General features: G+C 37.0%; 1 protein-coding gene and 1 pseudogene across 1 annotated transcript in view; both read right to left on the bottom strand.

Moving 5' to 3' along the window:
- PRKD1 (protein kinase D1) overlaps nt 1-15,072 on the bottom strand; it is a 327,609-nt gene that overhangs the window by 259,785 nt on the left and 52,752 nt on the right. The gene's annotated exons all lie outside the window — the stretch shown is intronic.
- On the bottom strand, nt 3,416-14,839 carry LOC125909053 (60S ribosomal protein L9-like; annotated as a pseudogene).

Below are 15,072 nucleotides of genomic sequence, written 5' to 3'. Positions count from 1 at the left end.
AAGCTTACATACCCAATGCCTAGTGAAGCCTGGCTTGTGGTAGATACTCCACTCCAGCAACCCTCATTTCATTTCCACTTGTCATTGGCTTACCACACCCATAGCCTAACCCCAAAAGTTGTTCTGGTAACTGTTGCATGCTGAAAATCTTGGAAATCAATATTCTCACAGGGTTTAATCTTTCTGGGTCTCTCAAAACTTCACTCCTATTACACCTTCTCTTCAACTTGATAGAAATTTTACTCTCACAATCTACAAACACCCTCCAGATATCATTCTTCAGTGGAGGCCACAGAAAATAAAGAAAACAAATAAATATAAACTTAGAACTTTGAATTTGCAATAAGATAAACAGAGTATAACAAAAGAGAGCTATGGGGAGGCCTAGTTTACATAGCATGGTTAGAGGAAAACTCCATTAGGAGTGACATTTAAGATAAAACATGAAGAAGGAGAAGGAGCCAGCTTTGGCAACAAGAGAGGATAGTGTTCAAGTCAGAGGGAACAGCATGTACAAAGGCTTGTAGGTGACAAAGACCTTGGCCTCACCTAGGCTCAGAAAGGTGGCCAGTGTGGCTGGAACACAGTGGTCAAGGGACGGAATAGAAAGAAAGGTCAGACAGGCAGCAGAGGCCATGTCATAAGGCTTTGTGAGCTATGGAAAAGAGTTGGAAACTTAGGCCAACTGTAACTGTACTTCACTGAAATGTTTTAAGCGAAAGGGTAACATGGTCAAATTTGTGTTGTTAAAAGAGGATTCTGACTGTGGTAGACAGAAGTGGCACTAGCAGTGGCACTAGAGGCAGAATAGGTGTGGGGATATATGAAGGAGGTTTCTGACACTCTGTCTAGGATAGCACCTGGCATGTGGGAAATGTCCCAAAAATAAATAACAGAAGTAATGAATAAGTGTGCCAACAACCTTTGAAGCTGCACGTAGCAGTCACAAATCAGTCTCAATGATTAGTTTGATAAATTCATTTAGACTATAGAGAATCTGTGTTGGGAGAACATAGTCATGACCCTGAATATCTGGACACTAAAAAACATTCTACAGTTGATTATGCCTTCTGAAATTTGGAGTCAAGCTTTATAGACTTTCTATATTCCAAAATAGCATAGCAGAGCAGGGATCTTATTTATGCAAAAAGGATTAAACCACTCTATGTGAGCTGTTCCTGGAGTTTAATAAGAGTCTTTGTTTGTTTATCTTGTGTCTGGCCGTGTGTGTGTGTGTGTGTGTGTGTGTGTGTGTGTGTAATATATGTGTTTAGAAATGCTGAAGACTGATGGTCAATCAAGAGAAAACCATGCTGAAATTGTTAAGCACTGGGAAGTGAGCCAGTTTGCAATCACTATAGGAACTGCTTGAGCTGAGCTCCTCGTTGCCACTCTGGTAATGAGCATTCCTCAAAGGATGCCACTTTGCATAGTTTAGTCCTCTCTGATGCAAAATATGTCACTTCTGAAATCAGGCTGAATTGTTTTAAAAAGGAGTGTCAATAAAATTAAGCTCAACCTATTCACTGATTACAAGAACAATAAAAATAAATGGTGGCCCTTATGCTGTAAAAAAAAAAAAAAAAAAAAAAAAGTCTACCAGAAATATATGGAAATACACTTTGAGAGACTTAGCTCTGAATCTTATCTTCACTGCGTTTTTTTTTTCATTTGCTTTTCATGGAATCATGAGAGAGGAAATGAGGGGAGGTGGTGGAAAAACTCATCAATTCATTGGAATTTTTCTTCAGAAGTAATGAAGAAGAGAAAGCTATGTTCCTGGAATAAAATGGAACTTTTCAAAAATATATGTTATTATAAAAGGCAAATGGACAGATTAGTTAGCATAAATTTAACATTCTCTTGCTTTAGAAATGTCTTCACAGAACAATGAAACTATAGGTACAGTATACCAATTTATTATTTCTAGTTCCTATGGAAACATGCATTCAACTTCCAGAAACCAACATGGACACAAGTGCAAGGCAAATACACTTAGGGGGAAATCATATAATTTATATCTCTAGTAAAATGAGTTCTGAGATAACAGAAATAATTGCCAAGAAGGGCCCACAAGTCACTGTGAAATGTTCTCTGAACCTACTAGACACTAGTACCATGAGGAGAACAAAAGCAAAAACCTAATCCTACATTTTATGGTCCCACAATTGGAATTGCCCAATGCAAACAAACACCACACATAGAAATATGAAGGCTGAGAAAAGACTAAACTCAAAGAAAGAAAGAAAAAAAAAAGACAGACTGATTTACATATGAATGATGCCTTGTTCATTACATCTCAGCATTTAAAGATGAATCTCCTAAATAAGGTCATATAAATGAGAGCAAATACAGTACTTTTTTTTACAAAGCTGTTTAGTTACGCAGAACCTGTGACCTCGAGATAATTAGATAAATGTATAAATAGGTTTAAATCAATCAGTAAATATTTGTTGGGGCTCTATGCTAAGCACCATGCTAAGGTCTGTGAGGGAAAAAATGAATTTTAATTCATTTGATGAGAATTTATTGTGCATTTCTATTGTGTCATGTACAAAGACAATCATCAGGGAACATCAAATAGGTAAGATGCCACCCTAGCAAAATAGAAACTGTTTGTGATAAAATGTATGGACAACATATACTACTGGAATGGCATTATAAGATGGAAAATGGGCCCAATGAGCAGGACAGACATGTACTAATAGTTTTCAGGAGAGGTCATGTAGGCTTAGTTGGTAGGAGAAGTTGGTAGGAGAACTGACTTAGGTTTGAATAATGGATGAAGAGAAATGGAAAAGTGAGTGCAACCAGCCAAGGTGATAGAGCAAGAATTCACAAGGTTGGTTTGCGCAATGAAAACACCTGAGGGTTTAACTTTGAGGCGAGGGACAGTGATGGAGAGGTAGGCTGGGGACAGAAAGAAAAATGCTCCTTACTGGAGAAGGCACTTTACTTTCGAGTGAGGCAAATGCTCTGGAAGTACAGACAGGTGGTAGATGTACAACACTGTTAATTGTTACATTATTAGAATTTCACCTCAATAAAAATTTTTAATGTCCATGGTGATGATGAAAATTATTACTATTGTTCATTGAAAAATATTGGAAATATCTAAACATCCAACCACACAGAGACTGGATGTTGGAAATCCATATAATAACACTGGAAAGTCTATCTGATTGAAAAAAAAAACAAACAAAAAAAAAAACGAAGGGCACCTGGGTGGCTCAGTCAGTTAAGCGGCCGACTTTGGCTCAGGTCATGATCTCACGGTTCGTGAGTTAGAGCCCCATGTCAGGCTCTGTGCTGACAGCTCAGAGCCTGGAGCCTGCTTCGAGTTTTGTGTCTGCCCCTCTCCTGCTCACGCTTTCAATCTCTCTCTCTCTCTCTCTCTCTCTGTCTCAAAAATGAATAAACATTTAAAAAAAACTGAATATTTTCTAAATATAATAGGAGAATATTTAATGACATAGAAATAGGTTCATCATGTATTGTGTCACAAAGCAAATCCCAAAATGGCTTACCATGTCAAATCTATAATAAAAAGAGTGGAATGATATACTCTAAGTGATAGAATTATAATTGATTTAATTTTTCCCTTTTCCTTATTTTTCATAGCAAACATCTAAAAACTTATTTTTAAAATAGGATTTATTAGAAATGTGTTTTTGTATAAAATACAGAATTTTATCAGAACAGACTTACTGCAGATATAGAATTTAGCAAGATGATTCATGATCTTTTTCTAGATAGAGCCAGGCATAAAGTAAAAGGATTGCACACAACACGCAGTTTTTAAGTAACAACTTACAATATTTGCTGGGATTAAAATGAGCTTCAGGTGACTAGCTTACTCCGTAAATTCTCACTGTCTCATACTGATATTTCAATATCAATAAATATCTCATGATATTTATTCTCAACTCTGCATGAGTGACATGAGAGAAAACTAGCCTATTTCTACAGTTTTTTTGTTGTTTTTATTGTTTTAGAAAGTCCATCAAATAACAGTGACTTCCATGTAAGTCCATGGTCTTCCTCCCTTTCTTTTGGCTTACAATACTTGTTTTTCTCTGAAGGTGTTGCCACAGAGAATGTTCTTCCTCTCAAAATATGGAATTCACCATCATGGCTCACTTCTTCCTTTCCTCATTCTTAACAACTCCCCTGGAATACAGTTAACTTCCATCATGACAGTCATCAACTCCAGGTTATTTTCATTCCTTCTCCTTATTTTTACCAAGGTGGGGTAAAACTAAAGGCAATCAGATGAAACTCTTACCCTTAGTTCAGATTTCCTCCATATTTCATGCAATCCATCAAACAAACACCCAGATTGTATTTCACAGTAAGATGAGCAGAAGCACACCTCTTCAGCTGCAGCCCCTTTCCTTGTGCATTCATGGGTGCCAAAATCAGAACCTACAGTGTGGGAGCCGCACACAGTTGCATCTTGTTTTGAGTTTTTGTTTGCAAACTGTCAGTAAGATCAGAATAAATTGCACGATATGCAGCCCGATATGTATATTCTTGAGCACATCTCAATGTATCCACCAAAAAATATTCATAGCTGCAGGTGTACAAAAAAAAAAGGCAGAATTATGGCTTGATTTGCCTTGATAAGCATGGCAATTTTCTGTACACTTTTCATAAAGTGCTAATCAATTTCAGCTCAAAATAGACTGAAACACCCAACAGATTGCTGCCATAGTCCACAAATGTTTGTCATTCGTAGGCTGTGGCAATAATGTGAATTCTGAGGAGGAAAACTTCAACACAACTATACCTTGTAAAAATCCCTTTCATTTGCCTTAATAACCCCTGGAGAAATGCTAAGAATTATTCCGAAATCACATAAGTTTGAATGTTCCATTTCTTTCTTGTTACATCTAAGTATTGCTTGTCACACAGTAATATCTGTTGTAAGTATGGTTATAGATGGATTATATTTAGAACTCAGTGTAACGATGATATTTAAGAACAAGATATCACATCCATATTGTTTAATACTCTTCTAAAACATAATTATAGACATCACATTCAACTTGGAATTGAATCATCATGGATTTCTGCAATAAATTACTCTTTGTATCTTCATCTGTTAAATATAGAAAAAATTTTTGAAAATGTTTTGTCAATATTCTAGTCCTTCCATTAAGGTTATTTCACAAACACTTAGAGGTGCTAATATTCATATTAATGCACCTTTTTGAGCAGCAGTGATCCTGCCATGTGAATCATTCATCTGCCTGGGATGTTTTGCCAAACACAAGTGCCAAAACTTTGCTGAGCATGGTTACACTCTTGTAAGTGAGTCTCTCTGCTCAAAACTCAGCAGAAACTTTCCCTTTCGTTAAGTGTGAGAAACAAACGGTAATGACATTTAGATCTGGGTATGATATGCTTTTGATGTAAAGTAGGAAATTAAATGAGAATAGATAACATTTCAAATTTTCACACCTTCCTCTTTAAAACTATAAAAGTGAAAACATTATAATTTTGGGAGGATAAAAGCTACATGGTTTGGCCTTAGAAAAAAAGAGTACTGGAAATTTGTGACTTAAAGCAACTTCTGTGATCACCATCTGCCAAAAACATTATTATCAAAATCAGAGGCAGTATAGTAGACACAGTCTTTGTGGTCAAAAAGCCTGAGTTCTTAAGTTGACCTGGCCATTAAATATGTGATCTTCAACAAGTGACTTGTCCTATGTCTCAGTTTCCTCATCTATAAAAAGGGGATTATTGGGGTGCCTGGGTGGCTCAGTCGGTTAAGCGTCCGGCTTCAGCTCAGGTCATGATCTCACAGTCCATGAGTTCAAGCCCCGCGTCGGGCTCTGTGCTGACAGCTCAGAGCCTGGAGCCTGCTTTGGATTCTGTGTCTTCCTCTCTCTCTGCCCCTCCCCTGCTCATGCTCTGTCTCTCTCTGTCTCAAAAATAAATAAAAACATTAAAAAAATAAAAATAAATAAATAAAAAGGGGATTATTATAAGTGAGATAATACATGCAAAGTTCTGAGGATTAAATGAGGTAATACATACAATGTTCTTAGCAAAATAGGTTCCAGACAATTCTTAGCAAACATTAGCTGTTATTACCAGCATCATCACCATCATCATCATTGCCTGAAAGAGCACATCTAGACCATCTCTCTGATTGTGACAGTAAGTGCTCTTATCTGCTTTACATGAACTGTCTGCCAGGTGTTTGTTTCTAGGTCTGGGTCCTCGTGAGTCTCATTTATTAACGTATTTTCGAAAAGAGATGATAACATGTTTGGAAATCAAGTCAGTTCTGAAATGGTAAGCCTCTTGGCCCAAATTACCATATACTAATCTTCTTAAAATAAGAGTGAAAAGGGTATATAAAAAATGTGAAACACACTTAGAAAGTGTTCTTGACTCTCCTGGACAAATGGAAAATTGTCATCTTTTCCTTATTCCAGACCTAGTATAACAGTGGCTGCATTCATTGATAAGCTATTCCCATGATGTCACTCTTCTCACCCATTGGTGTCATCCTGGAATTTAGCTAGACAGTCACCTGCACTGAGCTATTAGATTTTCTGGAGCCACAGAGGATAAAATTCATACATCCTGACCTTGAAAAATTGAATTTGATGTTGCTTCAGGAGAGGAAATTCATTTATTTCTTACCCCCTCCAAACAAAAACAAAAACACACCATTGAGGGAAAACTTAGTAATATACTTAAAATGTAACCACAAAAATACATTTCAAATCTTCTTAAATAATTACTACAGTCAAAAGGAAAACAGCTGACTGCTTGGACTCAAAAAGCCATTTAAAATCTCCATATCAAATACCTTCCTTTTCTTTCTTCCCCCTTGAATATTTCTGTGTGGTAGTTGCTATGGAGCAAATAGATATCCAAAGCAGTCAAAACAGATATATTCAAGTGAATTCAGGTTATTAAAAAATATATATGTATTTTAGACATTGTTCCCCTGAGATCACATACAGTTCTTTGCCAATTTCCCCCTGACATTCTATTAGGTTTTACATATTTGTGTTTTTCTACAAAATGCTGAAACATCAGCACAAACAACTTCACGTGATAAATTATCACCTCATTCGCTTTTCCAAAGACAATTTAAATATAAGTTTTCGAAGAAGGTTGCAAACTTTGCTTTACAAGTAAATTCAATGTCGCTTACACTCCTTTTCTCCTACAATTAGGGGTACTTCCTCAAGGACAAGCTTTGAGAACTTCAGCTAGATATAGTTTCAATTAAATGTCATTGCATATTTTGCAGAGAGCAAAGCAAGATCACGATATGCAAAAAAACGCTTTGTACATAAATATTCAATATGCAGTTGTGAATTAATCTGAGTAAATACCCTTTAACACAAAGGATATTTTAAATACTGGCTTTAAAAAGTGCCTGAACATAACACACAAGATGGCTGTTAGCCATTTTTTTATGAGTAGTGCACACAAGTAGAGGTGTACCCATCCCAGAAATGGGCAAGAAAACCCAACGTACAGAGAAAGAAAATGGAGATTCTATTCCTATTAAACTATTCCATTTTGTATTCTTACTTTTATACAATAGATTTTTATTTTATAATTTATAAGTTGTATTACTACAGTATCATTTACTTTCGCCAATGGTGTGGGTGTTCAAAAGAGTTTAAAGACTACACAAAATGGAAAATTCTTCATTCACAGATCAAATTCATGCAGTTATTTTAAATGTTATTAAGATCTATTCTCTAACAATTTGATCAAATGCAGCTGCCACATGTATTAGCATATATTTTCACTGCTTGGTAGTATATATGTAAAAGCTGCATGTATCCTGAATAAGCAGGTTGCTTTGTAAATCTTACACATTTCAGCTTTAAGTTTTAGCTCATGTTTTAATTTTAGTTTCAGCTTTAGTTTAGTTTAGTTTCGGTTTTAGTTCAATGAGGGGAAAAATAAGGACCAATGATGAATATGTGTATGCTAAGCCTTCACAGCTGTGAAGATTTTGCCCTGAGAGATACAATGCCATTATCTTAGGCAAACTTCTGAACTTTTCAAAGCCTCAGTTTTTACACCTATAAAATGGAGATAATGGCTCACAGATTGATAAAATTGGCAGGTGGAGTAAGGGGCAGGGGACTCCACAAAAGCCCAGAAGGGAGGAAGTATTACCATTATTAAGTTCCAAAAACCATACCTAGAACAGAAAACAAGTATTTGCAATAACGTGGAGACAATGGAACCCTGACATGCTGCTGGTGAGGGATGTAAAATTTGTAGCCGCTATGAAAAAGTTTGGTGGATCCTCAGAAAGGTTAACATAGAATCACCACATGACTCAGCAATTCCACTCCTAGGTATATACCCAAAAGAATGGGAAACAGGTACTCAAAGGGATACTTTCACACCCATGTTCATAGCAGTATTATTCACAACAGCCCAAAGGCAAAAACAACCCACGTGTCTGCAGATGAAATCTGTAAACTGTAGCATACACATATAACGGGATCCCAGTCAACCATAAAAAAGAGTAAAGTTTTGACATATACTACAACACAGATGAGCCTTTTTATAAAGTTTACTTTTTATTTATTTTGAGAGAGAGCAGAGGAGGGGCTGAAAGAGAAGGACAGAGAGAATCCAAAGCAGGCTTGTGCTGTCAGTGCAGAGCCTGATGCAGGGCTCCAGCTCACAACCGTGAGATCACATGAGCCGAAATCAAGAGTTGGATGCTTAACTAACTGAGCCACCCAGGCGCCCCTCACAGATGAGCCTTGAAAACGTTAGGTTAAGTGAAACGAACCAGACCCAAATACTGAATAATTCCACTTACTTGAAATATCTAGAATAGGCAAGTTAAGAGACACAGAAAGAGATTAGAAGTTACCAGGGGTTAGAGGGAGGAAGGAATGGAAAGTTACTGTCTAACCGGTAAAGAGTTTCTGTTCGGGAGACTGAAAAAGTTCTGGAATTAGACGGTGGTGTTGATAGCACAACATCACGAATCTACTTAATGCCACTGAACTGTATACATAAAATGAATACAGTGATAAATTTATGTTCTGTATACTTTATCACAATAAAAATTTTTAATAAATGAAGATGAAATTATATTATCATATCCTCTCTAGTATAATTCTTTCTACTCTATTGTCTCCTCCTCCTTACAGTAAAAATTCTTGAAATGGTTGTCTTGGCTCCTAGCCTCCACTTCTCATGTAACTCAGCAACCCATTTCAACCTGCCCTGAGCCCCACAGCACTCCTAAAATGCCTTCCACCAAGCACACCACCCGGACCTTGCTGCCAAAGCCTTCCCTGATAGGCTCCATTCCCAAAACACCCTGCTCCCTTGGTTTCTTAAAAGGACACTCTGTGCTTTCCTCCTCCCTCTCCGACCCACCCCTGCTCAATTTTGCTTTGTTTGCTGTTTTGTTTTTGTTAGTTTGCCTAGGTTTGGTTGTAAGCTGTTCATCCTCTGTTAATTCTTCATTTTCCCCCACTCAGGTCCTTATTTTTGACTTCTTTTGGTCCCATTTCATGGACCCTCACTAGGCTTATCCATCCCCTTCTAAGGCTTCAGTGAAGATGGTTGTGTTTTCCCAAGCCCTCTCCTTCCTTTTCTGTCCTTACCATGGGGAGCTGCCCCAACACTCACTCAACAGTCCAAGCCATAATGTCATCCTCTTCCTTCCCCCACAAACACACATACACACAAACTCACGCTCAATAATCTTAAATCTTAAGTCTTAAAAAAAAAAAAAAAAAAAAAAAAAAGCCCAAATCAGCACAGTTTTTATTGCATCTTTAAAATATCACATGGGCACCTGGGTGGCTCAGTTGGTTAAGCATCAGACTTTGGCTCAGGTCATGACCTCACACTTTGTGAATTCGAGCCCCACCTCAGGCTCTGTGCTGACAACTCAGAGCCTGGAGCCTGCTTCAGATTCTGTGTCTCCCTCTCTCTGCCCCTCCCCTGCTCACACTCTGTCTCTCTCTCTCTCTCAAAAAACAAATAAATAAATATTTTAAAAAGTATCACAAGTAAGTCTGAAAACTCCTGCAACATCTTGCTGGTTTTGTAGCTGGACAACTTAGATCTTATTCATCAGCCTGCTGAACTGTTCATTTTTCAGAAACATAGATATCATCCCAAATTTTTCTGATATCCTTGTTTTTAACTGCTGTGGCTTGCTGAATCAAAGCAGCTGAGTTTGATATAAGTTCAATGTCATTTACTTCAAAGATAAACTCACCTTTCTGGGCTTGAGATACTGAACAAGCAATACCTGGCCTCATCTGAAGCCCACAGAAGTATTTTTCACCCAGGAAATTTATGACTTCAACAAGAGAACCATTCTCCTAAGTAACAACGATGATGGGGAAGTGAGCATACATCTACCTCATCATGTAACGGAAGCTCTGGACCATGTTTTGTATGTGACCACAGACAATGCAAAGAGCAGCCAGTTCTTTTCTATTCTCCCACTATTTGCCAACTCGGAGACCCTTCTTTTTCTTTCCAAGCAGAATGAGCTCCACATTGATGCAATCAAAGTTCCTTCGCAGGGTTCCTCTGGGGCCGTTCACAATAAAAGTTCATCCCTTCAGAGCAATGTTGGTATTTTCTGGAATGTCCACAGTCTGATTTCTGAAACGGTCTTCATTCTTGCAATAGATGTGGCACAGAGCAAGTCTAGCTTTTTAATAACTCTGGAATTCACTCACTTCTTTCTATCACTACAACCAATGTCAGTTATTGCTCCCACTATACTGCTACCTTATTGATGGTCCTGCCTCTTGTTCTATTTCAACCTCTTGTCTTCAGTGAATCCAGCATCAAAATGTTAAAGTACACACCTTTCTATATAATCTCCTCTATAAAAATCTGGCATGGTTCTTTACCAGAATCATGCTACAAGGTGGCATATATCTTCATAATAAAGCCTCTCCTTCCCTATGGCATCTCTTAACTCCGCCACCCCAAACTCAATGTTCCAAGCACAGTAAACTACTCTAAGTTACTAAGCCATGTTTTCTGAGCCCTACAGGCAGGCCATCAAACCTGGACTTAGAACAGTGCAAGAGAAACCACGCACTCCAGGACAACAGACATACAGGACTACGCTAGCAAAACTGAAACACAAAATCTTCTGCCCATAGGCCTCTGCATTTACTGTTCCCTCCATTTTCTGCTCCAACCATTTCACCTAATTAACTTACATTTCTCATTGAACAAAGCTACTGGTTCTTCCATAAACTGTTCCTTGAAGCCCCAAAACAGAAACCCTGAACTCTCAAAACTTCCTATCTTTTCCCATCACACTCTTAATTTACCCCTTTCATAATCTTTATGGTACTTTATTACAATTTTCTGTTTGTTACTCTCCCCCCCCCCAACTCCACTCCAGTTGACTTCAGATTCCTTGAGGACAAGACTTAAATTATTCATCATCAAATAACTGAACCCAAATCATTCTCCAACACAATACTAAGCAGTAAATAAATATGTAAATAAATCAATGTTTCTGGATTATAAATTACTAGCCATTAAAAAAGCAAAGGAGCTCTGTTAAATACATATTTGAAAAAAGTGATTTCAATACTTTAGTTAGCTTTTAATTATTCCACAAATAACAATTTACAATGTCCAGTGTTTTCCACCAAAAGTAAATAAAACAATTTAGGGACAAGTGACCTGCCACTGAACCTTAACTAGGTTTTCTTATATACCTGCATTTGACCAGTAACATGTATTATATCATAACCTTTTTAGAGGCCTAAGACGAGTCCTATGTATATATTCTGTAGAAACAATTATAGCTAAAAATAAATAAGCTCCAGTCTAAAAATTATACTTTCTCTCCAGTTTCTCTTTTTTTATGGTGGTAAAATGCACATAATTTAAAATTCACTGTCTTAACCATTTTTAGCTGTACAGTTTAGAAGAGTTGAGTATGTTCATTGGTGTGCAACCAACCTACAAACCTTTTTTACCCTGCAAAACTGAAACTCTGTACCCATTAAACACCTCCCTGCTTCTCCCTTTCCTCAGATCCTGGCAACCACCATTATACTTTCTGTTCCTATGAATTTGACAACTTTAGATACCTCATATTAAGTGGAATCAGATGGTATTTGTCTTTCTGTGACAGGCTTATTTAAATTTATCATAACGTCCTCATCATTCATCCATGTTGTAGCATGTGCCATAATTTCCTTCCTTTTTTAAGGCTGAATAATATTTCATCTGATATATTATATTATATATGGTTTATCCATCTATCCCACGATGGGACACTTGGGTTGCTTACACCTCTGAACATGGTCACCCATTATTTCTAATAACAGAAAATAAATAAATGATATCACAAGCATTAAAAATAAAGAAGTAACAGTTAACAGAAAAAAGAAATATTTTTCTGTGTGTATATTTATTGTTTTTTTCTATAGATATTATTTTTAGATGAAATTTTCTTTGTGACTCACACTTTCACTAACAGACATATGTTTAACACAATCCAAACAACATGTCTGTTCTAAAAATGAATATTCATTCATTTTAATGACAAAGTAGCTCTTTCTGGCTACATTTAGAAGGAACTTACTTTGGTAAAAAACTTGATTCTGATTTCTGGGCACATTTGATTGACATATCATAAAATACTTTATTTCATGCATGAGTATATAAATGACTACTAGCCCTTCGGGGTTACATCTGAGATTTGCCACCTAAATGTGCATAGTCCAGAGACCCTCAAGACTGGGAACAAACATAAGCAAAAATGAATAAACTGAGAACACAATTCACAATTATGAAACTTCTGCAATCTGTCTTTACTCACTGCTCTCAGATGCATCATTGTCAGTATCTGACCCCGTTAGGTGGCTGATAAGAGGATTTTGAAGGCCAGCAGATTTTATTTGTAACCTCTCCATATGGTTGACCTTCTAGTTTCAATGAGAGCATCATCTGCAGAGATGCTCATCAAATGGCAACTTCTACCCTAAAATGTTTTGGGTAATTTTGTCAACTCAAAAATGATGCTCAGTTAAAGAACAATATGTACAGTGAGATGTTTTTGCTTAAAAGTTTGTACATAAACATGTTTTAAAAGATATGCAGGGGTACAGATAAAAATGTCACGAATAATTTACTGACATTAGGATTAAAAATTTTTTTCAAAATGTATGCCATGTTCTGCCTGTACCATACATATATGAATAAAATTTATTAAAAAAATTTTTTTAACATTTATTTGTTTTTGAGACAGAGAGAGACAGAGCATGAACGGGGGAGGGGCACAGAGAGAGGGAGACACAGAATCCGAAGCAGGCTCCAGGCTCTGAGCCATCAGCCCAGAGCCCGAAGCGGGGCTCGAACCACCGACCGTGAGATCCTGACCTGAGTTGAAGTCGGACGCTTAACCGACTGAGCCACCCAGGTGCCCCAAATAAAACTTAAAAGTAACTTTCGCTGTTAAGATTTTCAATGAGCTAACTCCTTTTTTAATGTGAAACATGCATGACAAATAATATTCCAAATGTAAAACTGGACTGAAACACAGAAAAGTAATAAGACTTTATAAAAACATACATGTATACACCATTGTATCAATATTTCAAGCCTAACATTAGCAATGCCAATGATAACTTAAGAAACACATTACTTATCTCAAAATTAAAATAGACACAAATTATTTTGTTTGAATTTATAGTCTGAAATGTTATACACTCATGAGCCTTAAAGATGAAGATAACAAAGATGATTTTCCATACGTGAAAATTCTCCATATAAGAAAAATAACCATTATTCATCCATTTACTCAACAAATATTTAATAGGTGCTAAAATGTTCCAGAGACTGATTCAAAGGTATATCTAACAAAAAAAAAGAAAAAAGAAAAAAGAAAAAAGAAAAAAAAGTCAATCTCAACATATCAGGATTCAATCGCTAGCTTATTACTAAACAATGGGAGGAGTTCACTCAGAGTAGAGAAGGAGGCTAGGGTTCAGAATGAAGCAAGCATAGAATTCTTCCCTGAAAAGTCAAAAATTGCACTCCACAAAGCAGATGAGTAAATTAAGCCTGAAGAAAGAGTAAAAATCCACCTGGAGTTGAGCCCAGTTTGCATAAGTCAAGTGACAAATGTCTAGGCAGTGGGAACAAGGAGGGAAAAGGCAAAGAGATGAGTGAAAATTGCCGTAAATGTTTTTCTTAGTAGGCTCTATTCCTCAGTCCTGAGAAAATAAAACATATAGTTTCATTTATCTCTGAGACGAACTGTAGGTGGGCACGATTATTCAAAAAGGGCAAAGCAGTGTAATTCTGTTAACATTTATGATCTCCTCCTCATCCGGAGGACCCGTATGTTTTGGACTAAGCTGGCTCTTCCTTCGTATTCCTTTATAAATTACCATTTACTCAGGACTTAAGAACACCACCATATACCAATATAGCACAAACAGGGGCCTTTGGATATTTATTAAAGGCAGTTTGTAGACATAATAACAACTAAAAACTGCCTCATTTCCTGACAGAACTAGAATAAGAACAGCACTTAGCAGAGTTAAGGGGGAATTCCCCATTCCCTAAGGATTTAAATCAAAATACATTTTTTTTCTGATACAATGGTTGGAACAAGTTTACAGAATACCTGAGCTATGAGAAAATACTCTCCTAGCTCCACACAAAGCCTCTTTAGGCAACAGCACAGTGTGGTTGGCAGGAACTTGAGCGAAGAATGAGGGAGCGGAGAGGAAGACACTTGCTCCCCACTCTGACACATTCCTGAGCAAGGAGAGCTCACAGTAAGTTCCAGCCGCTGGCATACACTGCTATTCATTAATATTCTAGAAATCAATGGAATTTTAGGGTGTACCTGGTACGTTCAACAGTTCAACTTACTTCTGTGCCTTAGCATTCTTGCAATGTTTAGCAGTAGCTGTCAAAAGTAAAAAGGCATGAAACTAAAACATAAAGGATTTCTATTATGTCTAAATGTAGATACATCCAGACCCAGGTAAAACATGAAAAGACTTCAGATAAAAGTCGATTATAACCACTTCTCACTCTCTC

The sequence above is a fragment of the Panthera uncia genome (genome assembly GCF_023721935.1).
Source record: "Panthera uncia isolate 11264 chromosome B3 unlocalized genomic scaffold, Puncia_PCG_1.0 HiC_scaffold_1, whole genome shotgun sequence".
Lineage (NCBI taxonomy): Eukaryota > Metazoa > Chordata > Mammalia > Carnivora > Felidae > Panthera > Panthera uncia.
Note: the sequence above shows the minus strand (reverse complement) of the source record. Positions and strands in the feature narration are given on the sequence as shown.